The following is an 18,766-nucleotide window of genomic DNA, read 5'->3' on the forward strand; positions in this document are numbered from 1 at the left end:
ATATTTTATGCCTACAGATCCATTAAATAATAACTTTATGATCTACTTAAAAAAACGAAGGACCACAAAAAGACATTTCCATTCACAGCAATTGCATACAGAATTTTCTTTTCAAGTACTTGGTAATTTCTTTTGTAGAGTAAGTTGTGGTGTTCCACTTTAATTACATAGACATTAAGATGTGAATATACATTTACCTTATCTGCATAGTTGTCTTTAGTGAAATATTTTTTCTGCTTGAGCTTTGTCATATTTAGGTATAAGTTATAGCATTGGCTACTGCTGTTTGCCAGGCATAGTGTTACTGAATTTGACGTTGTATTACTCTGTTAAGCCAGTTTCACTACTGATTTATTTTTCTTATTTGCTGAACATTGACTTATATTAGTTGTAATATTGCAATTGCTTTGCTAATTTATATTTAATGCTGCTAACGTTGCCAATTTGCATTTTTTTTGTCATTGCTGTTTGTGTTAATTGTTTTGTGCTGCTACATTGCCTTGTACCTTGGTATATATATCTCAGCTCAGTAGATTTAAGTTAGCTTAAGAGGGGGTAGACTATATAAGAAACTAACTACGATGAATTGGAAGAAATGCATTGAGAAGTTATAAGAAAATGGTTTGGCCAAAGAAGTTGTGTACTGTGGAGAAAACCTATTTTTGAAAGAGGCTGTGAACAGAATACAGAAAGCATGCTTGGATAGGATTTTTTTGGTGGAAACAAATGTTGAAATAAGAGGAAAGATCTACAGAATGAAGTTTTGGGTTGGACTGCAGTACCAAATGTGACACTGAAAACAAATCGTGTCCTGTACTTTTGTGTTATTAAGCTATGTGAATTTGTGTTTTTCCTGTCTAATAAGAGTTACGTTGTAGAATTTTTCTGATAATATGTTATTTACTTTGTAAAGATGTTTAAACATTATTTATTCTGTTTTGTTTTAATGCTCATGTGTGAAGTTGATGTTTCGAAAGTTTTCCGATCTTTTATGTACGTACTTATGTCATAATTCCTGTAACACTGATGTATATGTTTATTTCTATTCTTTTTAATATATGTGTCACTACAAATGTTATCTGTACTGTTATGTTCTTTAATGATGTATTTTGTACTTTGTTATTGTATTCTCATGTTATAAAATAGTAATTGACACCAGTTCATCAAATTAAGTAACTTGTAAGCATTTATTTTAGTGCTTACATTTCTGTTGGTCATAGTATATGGACAATATGTGAGAAGTAGGGACTGTTAGTGTTTGCACATGTGTTGACAATTCAGCAAGGGACTGGTTAACAGCATTGCTGGTTCTAAGGATAATTCCAAAAACTTTGTGAGTGAACATGTGGTGGTTTATTGACTTGCTATATAGTGCAAGACTCTTCGATGGTGATTGTGCACCTGCACAGTCGCAAAAGATGGCTGCTGGCCGTCTCTACAAGGACTGAAGTGGGTCTGCACCTTTGATGATCCACCAAAACCATTATTTCTACAAGGACTGCAGTGGGTCTGCACCTCTGGTGGCCCGCCAATACCATACTCTCTACCAAGACTATAGTGGGTCTGCTCTGTGATGACCTACCTACCAATATTCTTCAAAACTTCGAATGACTCTGTTGTGGGTTTGCTCTGCTGTGGCCCATTACCTGTCTGCATGTCAAGAGTCAGCACTGTCTTTCTGTTGGAAGGACAACACTACTTCTTCAAGACTGCAAGGAAATCCACTACTTCCGTGTGCATTTACTTTTACTGCTCAGACTTTGAGAAAAACACCGCAATTTTACTGTGATGAACGATCAGGACTGTCTGTATGGACTGTGAGAAAATTTTAGCTTTTGACCAACATTGTATCCATAAGAGTGTGCATTTGATTTTCTTGTTATTGTAATTAAGAAAATTTTTTTTCAAATCTGTATTGGCCACTGCCCAAAACAATTTGTAAAATTTTTTGTGGGGAACATGGGGGCTATTTAAGTAGGCTGTTTAGGTTTTTATATTGGTAACGCCACGTAGCGCTCTGTATGAAAATCACTGGCTGTGCTGTGTGCAGTCTGTGGCTGGTTTGCATTGTTGTTGGCTATTGTAGTGTTGGGCAGTTGGCTGCTAACAGCGCGTAGCGTTGCGCAGTTGGAGAGAGAGCAGCCAGCAGTAGTGGATGTGGGGAAAGAGATGGTGGAATTTTGAGAGCGGACGATCTGGACGTGTGTCCATCAGAGACAGTAAATTTGTAATATTGGATATCATGAACTGATATACATATATTATGACTTTTGAATACTATTAAGGTAAATACATTGTTTGTTCTCTATCAAAATCTTTCATTTGCTAACTATGCCTATCAGTAGTTAATGCCTTCAGTAGTTTGAATCTTTTATATAGCTGGCAGTAGTGGCGCTCTCTGTATTGCAGTAGCTTGACTAACGAAGATTTTTGTGAGGTGTGAAACGTATAGGTTAATGTTAGTCAGGGCCATTCACTTGTAGGGATTATTGATAGTCAGATTCCGTAGCGCTAAAAAAATTGTGTGTCAGTTTGAGAACACTCATGTATAATTTTTCTAAGGGGACCTTTCAACTTTCACGAGTGGGGCAGAGCTCGAAGTGGACGACTGCGAACGCATCCGACGGGACTCATCGGAATCGATTTGGTAAATTTTTAAGAGAAAGTCGTCGGATAACATAGACACTGGTCCCAAGTAAGTGTGGCATATCACGAGAGCGTGTATGAGCGGTCCTCGCAGAACTACTGTACAGAAAACTGTGGAATGTTGGTGCCTCGAATGCTAGCTACCGACGTAGATCAGAGGAGTGTGGAAATCTCTCAGCTACTTCTTTTGCTTTTGAGCATGAAGATGACACCACTTTGACCCAGAGACAAGAAAACATCATTAGAGTTCCGTCACGAAAGCTAACCAATGTGTAAAAGTTCAACACGTGACGTCGCAACCAAAGTCATACTCACAGTGTTCTGGGACGTTCAAGGGATGGTACATTCGACATACATTCCTAAAGGAACCACCATCAAATCTATAAGGTACTGCGAGACCTTCAGAAAACCGAAAGCACGAACTGGAAAAGTTCGGTCGCACATGACACTTCTTGAATTCAGGTTCATCGATCACCCTCCTACCTTCCGTGCTTGACCCAATTACATTTTCATATGTTTCCTAAACTTAAAGGAAATCTCCAAATACTTCACTTTGATAGTGATGAAGCGATTCAAGCAGATGTGAGATTATGGCATCGTCAAAAAGTCACAGAGATTCAGCTGGAAGCGGGACTCATCGCTGAAGACAGTTCTACTCCACACTGGAGACACGATAACCAGCGAAGACGTGTCTGGAGATGCCCAATTCAGTGAGGTAATACTGACCTGCCCACCGCGGTGTCTCTATACATCCAGATAACCAAGAGTGATAGCTTGGGGTGCCATCCCATTTCGTAGGGGCACCCAATTGGTTCATTTCCACGGCACACTTAGAGCATAGCGGCACGTCTACAATTAATTACGCCCCGTTTCGCTGACCTTCAGGTAAGCCATCCTAGGCTTACATGTCAGCAAGATAATGCCCACCAGCAGAAGACGAGAACCTCCACTGCTTCTCTTCGTGTTTGCCAAACACTGCTTTGACCACCAAGGTAGCCGGATTTCTCCACAACTGCGAACGTTTTGAGCATTACAGTTAGGGTCCTCGCACCACCTTGGAATTTTGACTATTTAACACGTCCATTGGACAGAACGTGGCACAATATCTCCCATGGGGACATCTAACAACTTTACCAATCAATGCTAAGCTGGATAACTGCTTACATTAAAGCCAGAGATGGACCAATGCAGTACATACATAATCAATTTGCGAATCTCTTTCTCCTGAATCAGTCATTCATTTTTTGTGAAACTGTAGTCATTTGTTTGTTTATACATGTAGTTCAAATCTACCGATTACCGTCCAGTTCGCTTAATTTCTTCGTGGTCCGTCGTTTCATTTGTACCTCAAACGTAACGCTCTATTGACACACACAGTCAGCAAGGATTCAGAAAATATGATTTTTGTGAAACTCTACTAACTCTTTACTCGCACGAAGAAATTAATCCTATCGAAAGGGTATCCCAAATTGATTCCTTGTTTCTGATTTTCCAGAAGGGTTTTGACATCGTTCCTCAGACTAATCTTCTATTCAAATTACGTGCCTATGAAGAACCGGTTTAGTTGTGCTACTGGATTCATGATTTCTATCAGAAAGGTCACAGTACGTACTAATACATGAATAATGATGGAATAAAACAGAAGTGAGAACCGGCGTTCCCCGAGGATGTGCAGTATTAGAAGCCCTCAGCTATTTCTAATCTATGCTAATAGTTTAGGAGGAATCTGACCAGCTCTCTGATTATTTTGAAATGACGCTGTTAGTTATGATCTAGTAAGGTCATCAGAATACCAAACACAATTGCAAAATGACTTACGCACGATATCTGTGTCGTGCAAAAACTGGATGTTTTGTCTGAATAATTTAAACGGGGAGGCCACCCACATGAAGACAAAAATAAATGCGTTAAATTTCGGTTTCGCGATAAATCACACAAATTTTAAGCCTATCTATCGTTATCAGGAGAAAGAAAACTGGCGTTCTACGGATCGGAGCGTGGAATGTCAGATGCCTTAATCAGGCAGGTAGGTTAGAAAATTTAAAAAGGGAAATGGATGGGTTAAAGTTAGATATAGTGGGAATTAGTGAAGTTCGGTGGCAGGAGGAACGGATTTTTGGTCAGGTGAATACAGGGTTGTAAATGCAAAATCAAATTGGGATAATGCAAGAGTAGGTTTCATAATGAATAAAGAAACCGGAGTGAGGGGAAGCTACTACAAACAGCTTAGTTAACGCATTATTGTGGCCAAGATAGACACGAAGCCCATGGCTACTACAGTAGTAGAAGTTTATATGCCAAATAGCTCTGCAGATGATCAAGAAGTTGGTGAAATGAATGATGAGATAAAAGAAATTATTCAGGAAGTGAAGGGAGATGAAAATTTAATAATCATGGGTGACTGGAATTCGACAGTAGCAAAAGGAAGAGAAGGTAACATAGTAGGTGAATATGGAATGGGGGTAAGAAATGAAAGAGGAAGCCGTCTGGTAGAATTTTGCACAGAGCATAACTTAATCATAGCTAACACTTGGTTCAAGACTCATAAAAGAAGGTTGTATACATGGAAGAATCCTGGAGATACTGGAAGGTATGAGAAATATTATATTATGGTAAGACAGAGATTTAGGGACTAGGTTTTAAATTGTAAGACTTTTCGGGGGGCAGATGTGGACTCTGACCACAATCTATTGGTTATGAATTATAGATTAAAACTGAAGAAACTGCAAAATGGGAGGAATTTAAGGAGATGGGATCTGGAGAAACTGATTAAACCAGAGTTTGTACAGAGTTGCAGGGAGAGCATAAGGGGATAACTGACAGGAATGGGGGAAAGAAATACAGTAGAAGGAGAATGGGTAGCTCTGAGGGCTGAAGTAGTGAAGGCAGCACAGGGTCAAGTAGGTAAAAAGACGAAGTCTAGTAGAAATCCTTCGGTAACAGAAGAAATATTGAATTTAATTGATGAAAGGAGAAAATATAAAAGTGCAGTAAATGAAGCAGGCAAAAAGGGATACAAGCGTCTCAAAACTGAGATTGACAGGAAGTGCAAAATGGCCATCCTCGGATGGCTAGATGACAAATGTAAAGATGTAAAGGCTAGGGATAACATAGACACTGCCTACAGGCAAATTAAAGAGACCTTTGGAGAAAAGAGAACCACTTGTATGAATATCAAGAATTCAGGTGGAAACCCAGTTCTAAGCAAAGAAGGGACACCCTGAGGTGGAAGGAGTATATAGAGGGTCTATACAAGGGCGATGTACTTGAGGACAATATTATGGAAATGGAAGAGGATTTAGATGAAGATGAAACGGAGATACGATACTACGTGAAGAGTTTGACAGAGCACTGAAAGACCTGAGTCGAAACACGGCCCTGGGCGTAGACAACATTCCATCAGAACTACTGACCTCTTTGGGAGAGCTAGTCCTGACCAAACTGTACCATCTGGTGGGCAAGATGTATTAGACAGGCAAAATACCCTCAGACTTCAAGAAGAATATAACAATTCCAATCCAAAAGATAGCAGATGTAGACAGATGTGAAAATTACCGAACTATCAGTTTAATAAGTCACAGCTGCAAAATACTAACTCGAATTCCTTACAGACGAATGAAAAAACTGGTAGAATCCGACCTCGGGGAAGATCAGTTTGGGTTCCGTAGAATTATAGGAACACGTTAGGGAATACTTACCCTACGACTTATCTTAGAAGCTGGATTAAGGAAAGGCAAATCAACTTTTCTAGCATTTGTAGACTTAGAGAAAGCTTTTGACAATGTTGACTTGAATACTCTCTTTCAAATTCTGAAGGTGGCAGGGGTAAAATACAGGGAGCGAAAGACTATTTACAATTTGTACCGAAACCAGATGGCAGTTATAAGAGTCGAGGGGCATGAAAGGGAGGCAGTGGTTGGGAATGGAGTGAGACAGGGTAGTAGCCTCTCCCCAATGTTATTCAATCTGTATATTGAGCATGCAGAAAAGGAAACAAAAGAAAAATTCGGAGTAGCCATTAAAATCCATGGAGAAGAAATAAAAACTGTGAGGTTCGCCGATGACATTGTAATTCTGTCAGAGAAAGCAAAGGACTTGGAAGAGCAATTGAACGGAATGGACAGTGTCTTGAAAGGAGGCTACAAGATGAACATAAAAAAAAGCAAAACGAAGATAATGGAATGCAGTCGAATTAAGTCGGGTGATGCTGAGGGGATTAGATTAGGAAATGAGTCATTTAAAGTAGTAAAGGTGTTTTGCTATTTGGGGAGCAAAATAACTGATGATGTTCGAAGAAGAGAGGTTATAAAATGGAGACTGGCAATGGCAAGGAGAGCTTTTCTGAAGAAGAGAAGTTTGTTAACATCGAGTAGAGATTTAAGTGTCAGGAAGTCGTTTCTGGAAGTGAAACATGGACGATAAATAGTTTGGGCAAGAAGAGAATAGAAGCTTTCGAAATGTGGTGCTACAGAAGAATGCTGAAGGTTAGATTGGTAGACCACATAACTAATGAGGAGGTATTAAATAGAATTGGAGAGAAGAGGAGTTTGGGGCACAACTTGACAAGAAGAGGTTACCGGTTGGTAGGACATGTTCTGAGGCATCAAGGGATCACAAATTTAGCATTGGAGGGCTGCGTGGAGGGTAAAAATCGTTGAGGGATACCAAGAGATGAATACAGTAAACAGATTCAGAATGATGTAGGTTGCAGTATGTACTGGGATATGAAGAAGCTTGCACAAGATAGAGTGGGATGGAGAGCTGCATCAAACCAGTCTCAGGAGTGAAGACCACAACAACAACAACATCGATTTGACTAAATGTGTAATTCATACAATTACAAATAACTGAAAGAGGAAACATTACATAGAAAATGTCGTGGAGAAAGAAACCGAAGATTATGTTTAACTAGGAGGACACTTAGCAGATGCTACAAGGCTCCTAAAGAGACTGCCCACTGATCAGTTATACGCCCTCTGCCAAAATATTGCAGTGCTGTATGGCATCTTTAGCAAACAGGGTTCAAAGAATGGCAGTTCCTCTTGTATTATCTCGAAACAGGGCGAAAGTCTCATGCATGTGGTAAACGTATTGAAATGGTAATCCTTAAAACGAAGGCATTTTCCGTTCCGACGAGATCTTTTTACGAAATTTCAATTACCGACTTTCCTCTCATAATTTCAAACTACTCTGTTATCACCACCGTACTTAGGGAGAAATGATAACCGTAATAAAAGAAACCGGGTGTTTTATTTTCCGACGCTCTTTTAGTGAGTGGAACGGCAGATAAAGAGTCTGAAGACGTTTCGAAGTACTGTCTGCCAGGCACTTAAGTGTGAACTGAACAGAAGTCGTGTAAATGTAGATGTACACAACTCTACTTCAGTTGTCATGAACTGTCGATATAGCTTAAACAATACACATTTTCAGATTCAAAAGATTAATGTGATTTCACTTAATTCCAAACAAACTCTATTAAAATGCTAATCTCACAGTAAAATATTCATCGCCCCTCCCGCGAAAACTGTATCAAAACGGCTTTGCTACAACAGTAATTGTTGCGAAAATGTGACAATTTTGAATTTCGGTAAATCAATATGCATACGATCCCTACATTTATAATTTATCGGGAATAAACATTTTCTCTTCGCCACAGAAGACCACTCCTATTCGTTTTTGTACATCTATAGACAAAAAAACAATATCATTGTCCTTAAAAGAACAGAAACTTCAATTAACAAGATATGGTGGCGCAAGCGAGGGCTCAGCGTTGCGAATTTCCTGTGGATGATATGGAAATGAAAGTATTCTTCCCTTGTTAGCTTAATGGTGGGTCTCGAGTTACTTTGCGATGTACGTGTTAAGCAACAGTCAGTGATGCGCATAGCTCACTACCTCAATGGATCGACTGTTGTCTGGTCTCTCTACGACTGAAGTTCGTAGCTTCTCTTCTTCTTACCGCTCCAACTTCTGGGGCTACTGGCCACGCTGTCAGTCAGAGGGACGAAGCCATAATAGGTAAACTAATCACTGCGAACTGCTGTGGCCTAGGTCACTGTTAAAAGAGTACAGGCATCTCTCATTCTGCCGTCTGCCCCTAGGCTACCGGGAGAGGGGGAAAAAACGGTTCAAATTGCTCTGAGCACTATGGGACTTAACATCGGAGGTAATCAGTCCCCTAGTACTTAGAACTACTTAAACCTAACTAACCTAAGGACATCACACACATCCATGCCCGAGGCAGGATTCGAACCTGCGACCGTAGCGGTCGCGCGGTTCCAGACTGTAGCACCTAGAACCGCTCGGCCACTCCGGCCGGCGAGAGGGGGGAAGCATGCTTCCTTCCACCTAACTTCATAATTCCATATTAACTATTCTCTAGCTCTTATTAACGTAGTACTCGAGAACTTATACAATAGTTTTTCTTTTTTTAATAATGCTGTCGACATCGGTTGATGTATTTCTGTTTACTACGAGATTACAGCCACTTTCACGTTCAGGTGAAAATTTGTAAGAAGTATAAGAAAGTTCAGAGTGAGCTAAATTGGGAATCAAACTGCCAACTCCTGTTGGTTTTATTGATGTTGACATTGAACTTCTTTTTACAAGTTGTGTATTTTTATCTATTGACTACGGTAGCGCAGACATCGTAATAAATAAAAATTTACTAAGTGATTTAGAGTGTTTCACTCACGAAAACTCATAACTATCACGGACATATTTATTGAGTTTTTTTTTTTTTTTTAATAAGTCTACCATTGGTAAGGCAAGTCCTTAGAGCGTTGATTTGCGATGCTGACTAGAGCGTTTTAGTACTTTTGACAAATGGCGTCAGTATGTACCTGTAGTTGCTATCACGTAACAAACAGCTTAAACACCGTTTTATATTGACGTCCGTCGGTTTCTGAACAGGTTCATGTGCCTACAACTGTTACATACTACCACTAAATGAAATATCGTTAAGTAGTCTATGATTTAATTCTATATCTTCGAAAATGTGGTTATCGAATGATTTGTAGCACCAAGTTTCCTCCTATTAGGGAAGAATGTTGTACTTAGGAACACGTGGTGTTACCTGATCGCTGTTTCAATCTAGTGAGCGATTTTAAGATGACACGAAGGAGTGAACATTAGAAACCTCCAGATTCAGTTTACCGCATTTTCGTCTGTTTCTGTAGTTGTGAGACATGAGGTTGTGGTGCTCGCAGTGTTTTTATGTGACACGGGTTCTACATTTGTAAACTATGTATAATATGTGAAAGATATGTGGAGGATATTGTTCAATCTTCAGGTACAGAGTTTTATCGTGAGTAACATTGTGTAAATTTTTGAAACCAGTTACGTTATCTGTTGATGGTTAAGGCATACGTCTACCATAGAGCACCTAATATTTACAAATTAACTATGTTCGTTTAAAGTATTAATAAATATCAGTGTAAATCTGTGTTAATAGCCTACATCTGCCACTTCAAAATGTTTTAAACGTGAACTATGTTTCGATAACACTTCTTCTTACTTTTTTCCACTCACAGATTATTTGTGTGTTGCAGAGTAATAATGTAACACACAGACTTTTAAATATGTGCCATATGAACTTTCTAATACGAAAAAGTGTTAATGGAACATGTGAACTCTTAGTATGAACAACTAGCCTAAAAATTTAAGGCAAATGAAACCGGCCAATTCGTTGCTTTTGGCTATATAGGGTTAATTCTTCGACGGAAGCATTTTCGACCAGAAAGGTTTGTCGCAGGGTTGTGGTGTTCCACCGATGCAGGATGTACTGAACTGGTAAATTTGTAGTTACCGTATTTGCACTCATTTTATGGTGTTGTGCGTTAGCTATGTGGAGATTACGCACTGAAAAATTTTCGGGGAGCCCTGTTAATGGAATTATAACACAGGTGAACACAAGGACAGTTAGCCGCATAGAGCACCTTTGGTTGCTCTGCACGCCCATTCGTGATCTGTCTGGTGGTTTGGTGACCTCAAACTTGCACTGCGTAATTCTAAACACGTCAACAAGTAGAATTTCCACACGTTTCCCCATAATAAAAGGCAAAAAATCAGCCAGACAAGTGGACTTTCGCAAATTGAATGAGTAGACGCAGAAGAGATAGTGGATGTCAACTCAATAGAACAGAGCAGCAGTGATAGTAAAGTTTCTGCATGGCATAGAACGGTGGTCGTCAAATCTTTTCCCTTAAGAGCAATTATTGACATTGAGGGGCAGCATTTCGGGCAGCATATGTGCCTATATTATTAATTGGTAACCTGTATAAATTAGTGCAGGATGTTCCAAAATGATGTAAACATATTTGATCATGAAACATCCTGGTAGATTTTTACTCTTAGGTGGCAGAGCACTTGCTCGCGGAAGGCAAAGGTTCCTAGATCGAGTCTCAGGCCGGCACACAGTTCCATATCAGGGCCGATTCAGCTGCAGAGTGAAAATTTCATTCTTTATCCTCGGTCACGCCGTTCGAGAAATGGGGTTTGGCGGTTTGTGACATAATGTTCAAACACACCAAAATTTTTAGTAACCATTTAACAGAGTTCTATGTGTGCAACATATATAGCACGCAGAATATCAAAGCGATGTTGCAGTTCCCCCCTTGTCTTGCGCAGCATGTCCTCCAATGAGGATGTGTGCAGTTCCTGCTCTGATGCAACTTCGCTGTTCCTGCAGGCCCGGCACCAGGGTTTAATGGGCAGAATACTTCACAGAGCACTAAAGAAAAAAATGTAATCGGTGTATTCTGGAGACGTTGGGACCCAGAAAACGGGTCCTCCTCTGCCAGTCCAGCGGACTGGAAATATGTCGTCCAAAGCTTTCCCATTAAGGTCAGCGAGGAGGGACACCATTCTGCAGCAGAATGATGCCAGGTTGCAGTTCGTCGACCTATGAGAATAGACAGTCGGCTGGAGCTACTGATGCCTCTGGCAAGAAAAGCAGTCCCACATACCTCTCATGGAGCAGACCACACCACAATGGTACCTTCCGAATGTAGAGCACAATTTCCATGCTAAGGTTGGTGATCTGAGAGTACAACTTCCTCAAAGTTTGTTCGTTTAGCCTCTTGGACACATTAAAAAAACCTTAGTCCACGAACACCACATTTTCAGATATCCTGTTTCATTGGTGATGCAACTAAGATTGTCAGTTTTACCCTTTGTCATATCATAAAGTTGAAGTGCATGCACTTCCTTGTAAGCGTAAACCTTCAGTCTCATGTGTAGCACCGCGGTTGTTGGTATCTGCAATTGCCGAGATGCTTGAGTGACTGATTTCGTTGGGATCCGTGTACAATGCCTGTTGAACCCTTTCCAGAACTGTTTCACTCCTTAAGGACGTCCAGAAATCGACTCTGGATAAGTGCCTGTGGCATCCACATATTCATTCACTAGTACTCGGATGTCCACGACTTATCCTCTCCACGATACTTCCAAATTCTTTGAAACTCGTCTACCGCTGTCTGATGGTCCTGATGGTAATATGATTCTGTAAAGTGTTCACCAAGTTCTGTTGCATGAAGTTGTCCGATTTGGTCTCTATCAACCTTTCTACATACGTCCATTTTTCAAATACGTGTGATCAACTTTGTAAAGATAATTTCTGGCCACCCTGTGTGTCATGAGCCCCAAAAAGATTAGCTGTAGTTCAGGCACCATTAGTTGGCTGGCGGCCCCAAAGCATACTGATCGTTAAAAGTCGGCATCATTAAGAACACTTCCTGTTGACTCTACTGTGCTACAGATTACTGACACCCACAGCGACCCCAAAGTTGTGTCAATGTAGTTTGTGTTGTTGTGAGAGTCGGTGATTAATTGATTAATACCAGTAACTGCACTTACTCGTAAACGCATTCTGCAATGTGAGACACGATCACAAATGTAGGCCTATACTAAATATTTTCAAACTCATTTTTCTTCTCCTCATGGCGTTGTATTGCTACAGCCTTGATTTAGTGTCGTATTATTAACTACAGATCCAAACAAAAAAACATTCGCCCTTCTCACATCCTTTACAAGCGCAATGACCGCGCTGATTACTTCTCTGCCCCTGAGGTAACGGCCAGACGTCGTTAGCTCACGACCGAATTTGACAACGTTAGTTAAAATGAAGCAAGTCTAAAAATTTTCCAGTCTCTGTAGGTTTGTTTGCTACTGAGCAGGAAACATACACTCTTAAGAAGCTGCTGACGTTAACTGACGTATTCGGATTCTGCCGTTAGTTGCTGGCTGCATATTTTTATAAAATCGGGTGAGAACCGCAGGTTGCACAAATAGTTGATCCGAGCCGCACTCCGCCCGCAAACTGCAGTCTGACGATCGCTAACACAGACAGACTTTCAGGACCATGTTTGGACCTTTGAAAAGGACCAGCCTCTCGCAAACATTCGCTGCAGACGTATAGTGTCTGTAATTTTTAAGCAGCTTGTATCTCTCTTTTGTCTGCCAGCCAATGTGAAATATAATTTTCTTTCGTCAGTTTATTTTACGTTATTATGATTTCTGCATAATTCCACTAAAGGAGCCTTCCGATGATTCCTACTTTTCCTTCATTCCTGACACTCGCGGACTACTATACGCTCGTTCCTACTTCCCTTTCGATTCCTTTCGGACTACAACTGACTCTTGCTGTGCACGCCTGGGTGCCCAATCTCTTACAATCCTTTAGCAAGATGTAACCTCTGACCTTGAGCGCACCGTTCACACATTAAAGGAATAACTGGGCACATGCTATAGTACCAACATCTCCTCGAAATCCTTATTGCGGTACTACACTTTATTTAAGACTTCCTGTAGCAGCACTAGTAGCTTCAAAGTCCGCAAAAATTCCGCTCGTTAAATTTTAACAAGCAATTGCACATGTGTACGACGTCCCAGTGCCTTCCTACATGATGCAGTTCCGTATGCAAATGAAGGAGTCAAAGTTGAGTCGCGGGGTAATGTCGCATTTTTGGCAGCAGTGCTGCTTCTATTCTGTTCGTCTGCGGGCGAATGGGAACATTACATTCAGAAATACATCCTGCAGATAGTCAGTAGAAAGATTGCTGCTACAAGCAACTACCTACAACAATTGAAATATTACGTTGGTGAGGTACATAACATACTCGTACAATTGATAAGAGCATGAGGCGAGGACATGGACTTTAAAGGAAGGAAAAATAGTAGCATATCTACATGTCCTATGATGTAGCGCCCAAACTGTACAGAACGGACTGACTCTGACTAATCCGTCTCAATAGTGATATCAATATATGCTCTTTTTCAGGAAGGATAAAAGAAAATCTACGTCAGCCTGAATCGAATTATTTTCCACATAAAATAGTTAAAATATCTCACCGAAAATGAAACAGTAATTACCATATAGGAACATTGAAACGAAGATTGAATTTTAACGTCCCATCAATACCGAAGTAGTTAAAGGCGGAATGCAACACTAAACTAGAGGAAGAAGGGAAGAGATGTGCGACGTATCTTTCTCAAAGGAATCATATCGTTGCTGAAACAGATGGAAGGAAATCTGCGGTGATGTTTTCAAACGAACAGCATTGGAATTCGCCTTACCCATCTAGAGAGACCGAAGGGAATCTAAACGTGGACGATACGACATATGTTCGAATCCTTATTTGCCGAAATTCCCCAAAGCGTAGTACACGTTGTGTGATATTATAAGGGACTAGTATTCTGTTGAGCTAACATAAATATGTTTCAGGATAGTATTAAAATATCCAGTATTGTATAATTTACTACCTAGGAAACCCGGCATTGCCTGGAAATTTATGTATTAAAATCTTCTAATAGGCCATATCACCCTCTCCCGTCTCTCCGTTCACCTCCATTTCCCCCTCTGTCTTTCCCCTCCTCCCCTGTTCCCCCATTTCCGTCCATTTCCTCCTACATCTCTATTTGTCTATCTCCTCATCTTCCCCTCTATCTGTCTATCACCTCGTCTTGCCCTCTCCCTCCACCTCCACCTCTCTCTTTCCATATTCTCCTACCCACTCTGCGTATCTCCTCCTGTATCTCTGTATCTCCTCTTCCCCTTCACACTATATCTACGTCTCTCATCTCTCAGCCCATCTCGTCCTCCCCCGCATCTTTCCATCTCCTCCCCCCCTCTCTCTCTCTGTCTCTCTGTCCCAGTCTCACTGTCTACCTCCTACTCCTCCATTCTCTTTCCATCACTCCATTATTACTGCCACTCCACCTTAACATGAGACTAGTAGGTTTAGCTCCTACTGAATTATCCACCACATAGTAAGTAACATGTATCCCAAGTTTGGTAGACACCGATTGAGCGGCTCAGATGCTGAACGTATGATAATATGGCATATAAGGTAAACACACATATTCTCTCTTGTTATACTTTATACGTCTTCACAGATGATGTTTATTCTATCTTTGTTATTCATCTGGCTGGCTTGACTTTAGGTCTCGCAAAACGTTACAAAATAATTTCTTCACTGCAGTGTTCATTCTGGCAACGTAGCTGATACAGTGAACAGCATATTTAAGAAACGAATTGCATTTCCTATTTTTTAAAAGTGTTTGACTAAATACAAGAAACGAATACCATCAGATCGTTTTCAAACACTTTTAAGTCATCTCTTCTCATACACACCCCCGCCCATGCAATTAGTGGGGAATCTTGTCCGCACAGTACTTTCCTACAAATAAGTCGATTGTCAAAGGAATTTTATTGAGATTTCTCCATGTGTCTTCAGTTATGCTTCGATGCCACCACCCATTTTCATTCCTACTCCAACGGGTGTCAGGTGATTCTTAATCGCACAGTGCTTCTCTCCAGTCAGTAAACAGTAAACACTCAGTTCCTATAAGGATATAAGTCCACGTATAAGAGAATATCAAACCTCTCATTGGTTTACAAATGAATTAATGTGTTAAGGGGAGCACGTACATTCCATATGCACAGTGTTAAATTGGCAATATTGATGACCCCTTATCGCATAACCTTTGACAGACAGAGATCTGAAATCTTTGGGAAGTATAGTTTCATTCCTTTTGTGAGTACTGAATCAGACTCAAAATATATAGAAAAATAAAAAGTGATTTATGATTTTTTTTTTAAATTTCTGTTCAGTTTCTTTTAAATCCACTTTTGGTTTTGTAAGTAAAAGACCATCATAGGTAATGTTTAGGCGATTTAGCAGCAGCAGTATACTAAGAGGTAACATAATGTAAAACTAGATATAAGTATCTGTAATTGTTTCTGAGGTATTAAAAGATGTCATTTTGAAGATAGAAAACTTAATCATTTCATTTGATATTAACTCACATATGCAGACATGCTAGATCCTAGAAACAACTAGGCGCATAATCAGCGTTATCTAGGTCCAGTTCATGATCATTCTGCAAACCCAAAAGCTTCTTCTTCCTCCTGCCTCTTGCTTCTTAAGTCATTTTCTCTGCCGCGCACTGGGATTTCATGATCCTAAGTCGATCCATCCACTGGAAGGCTTGCAGTGTGTTGGATCTTGGAGCGATAGCAAGTTCCTCAAGTGTCATAATTTTTCGCTAATTACCATCATTAAACGTTATGACAGCATCGCACACACCCAAGCATACAGTCTTCATCCCTACAAAGACATTTTTGGTATGCAGATTCAAATGTTGCTCATTCAGGTTTTGCGTGCGACTGTGGCGACGTTTGGAAAGAAGGTCAGGTTGAGCTAACAGTCTTTATAGTGGTTTAATAGCTTCCATCACAGCAGATGGTATGCTGTTTTATGGCTAGGCTTGTTCCTCTGTACCAGATACCTGAGCTTTGCTGTACTTGCACCATGAATCGGCACCAAGTCGGCAAAGACCATGCATAGGTGTATCATCAGAGGATAATTTGTGGAGGAATATAGCCCACAGTGCTCTTTTCATCTCTTGTATGACATGTGTACTGTTTCTACGAGTAATTGTCACTCCCTAACACTTGCCAGCTTCCCACTTTCGATTCTAATCAAGACCTTAATAAAAATGTAAAGGTAAAGTTAATCAGAACACCGAGAGGAGATGTGGTCTAAATAACAATAGATTTATTCATTCTTAACAGCACAAGACAAAAAATTACAATAATTGGCAAAATAAACCACAAAAACTTCTTTAATTGGAAAAACTCTTTCAGTGATACGTGGTCTGTGGCGAAAAAAGTTATCAGCTGGGGATCAACACACCACACTAACCAGAACTAATCGCTTTACCTGACCTCATACATGTGAATCCGTGATATGACCCAAAAAAATAATTCCCTAGTATCAAGCATCTTTACTCTGCTATTCCATAAATAAAAACATGGTTCCAAAAGACAGGGTTCTGAGAGGCATATATTGGAGCCCTACGTCATAGCAGCGAATAACCTCCTGCTAGTCAGGACGGCCCACCACGATGCTCTCGGCGACTGGAGGCATGGACAGTAGCAATCTGTTATTAATGGCGCGCGCCCGAGGAAATACAAGCACGCGGTCTCACTTTCGGCTAATTCGGAACGCAGGTACTTTCTTATGACCCTCTGAAACCCCGGTGGATTCCAGTGTGCAGGTGGAGCTGTTTGCTGGTCTGCCAAACTAATTTGACTCCATCCCACGACTATGCATGATGGAAAATGTCAGATGTTTAGAAGCCAACTAAAAACACACAAATACACCCACGCATCACTCGTTGTGTGTGTGATGCTAGAAGCAATATCTCTGACGGTTGAGATGGCGACTGGCACAGGCTCTAAGTGGCACACTAGCAAAGGACACAAGTCTCACTGTTTAGGTAAAGACCGGCAGTTCTTTACTAGCGAAGGGCCAGTAGCCCGCATCTCGTGGTCGTGCGGTAGCGTTCTCGCTTCCCACGCCCGGGTTCCCGGGTTCGATTCCCGGAGGGTTCAGGGATTTTCTCTGCCTCGTGATGGCTGGGTGTTGTGTGCTGTCCTTAGGTTAGTTAGGTTTAAGTAGTTCTAAGTTCTAGGGGACTTATGACCACAGCAGTTGAGTCCCATAGTGCTCAGAGCCATTTGAACCATTTGAAGGGCCAGTACAAGAGAGTCCACTTCTCTTTCTCTCAGCTTTCCTCACCTACTCGATAGCCTAGCACATTTATATGTTAGACTACTCCCACTCTAGCCCAGCCAATGATGAGCTGGAGTGCGGCACTCGAGGCTGGGAGACTGCCCCCTGCTCTGCATACACAGATTTGAACAATCAGCGAACTTCAAGATTAATTGTGAGAAAAGGGAAGAAGAAGCAGCCTCGCAGCCTCTTTCCTACACGTTTACCCTGTGTCTTTTGCTAAACACATGGCTTTGATGTCTCCCGTGTTGCGTCGTCTTCGAACTTTCGAAAGAACGACCACAAACTACCTAAAACCCTCATGCCTTCACAAATATGTTTTGAACCAGAGGAAGGAAGTCGGGATGTCACTGACCTGTCCCACGAAAATGAACAGAAACATACAGTCGTCTCATCGGCTTCCTGTTTAACAAGAGCCCATCCTCTACTTTATTGCCGGTCATCAATGCTCTGCCCGTAACAGCGGCGACTCCTCGGTGATAGTCAGCCTACCTGGACGTGGCCACTGACCGACCAGCACCATCCAACGTGTCCACAGAATGACGCCAAGTAACTCGGCAGTCCGCTAATGTATTCACCCAGCTTGTGCGGAAAAAATGCTCCCCTCAGCCCTCAGCCCTCTGTGCGCTTTTACTGCAGTCATTTAAAATTGGCACCCTCTTCCTTTGAATGCAGGTAAAGCTTACTGCTGTTCCTTCACTACAGCTCCCAAGCAAGAGCAGTAACTACTGCCAACCATTTATTGATATGAATGAAATCAGATGGTGTCCAGGTATAACAACAAAGTAATAACGATCAACTTCCCTTAGAACGTTACTCAACACAAAACCGTATCTGAAGTTAAAATGCCCTGCAATCTGCCACAAGCTCCCTGTTCCTCTCAGATTTATTCATGGGGCTGTGACACTTTGATATGGTTAGTGTGACTTGAAACAGAATAAATTGTGACACATGAGCTTGGTTATTATCAAAGAAATAAGCATCAATCAATCTTTGTTCATTATAAAGCCCAGCACAATGTTATACCTTGCCTTTACCACATT

The sequence above is a fragment of the Schistocerca nitens genome, chromosome 6 (genome assembly GCF_023898315.1).
Source record: "Schistocerca nitens isolate TAMUIC-IGC-003100 chromosome 6, iqSchNite1.1, whole genome shotgun sequence".
NCBI classification, from domain to species: domain Eukaryota; kingdom Metazoa; phylum Arthropoda; class Insecta; order Orthoptera; family Acrididae; genus Schistocerca; species Schistocerca nitens.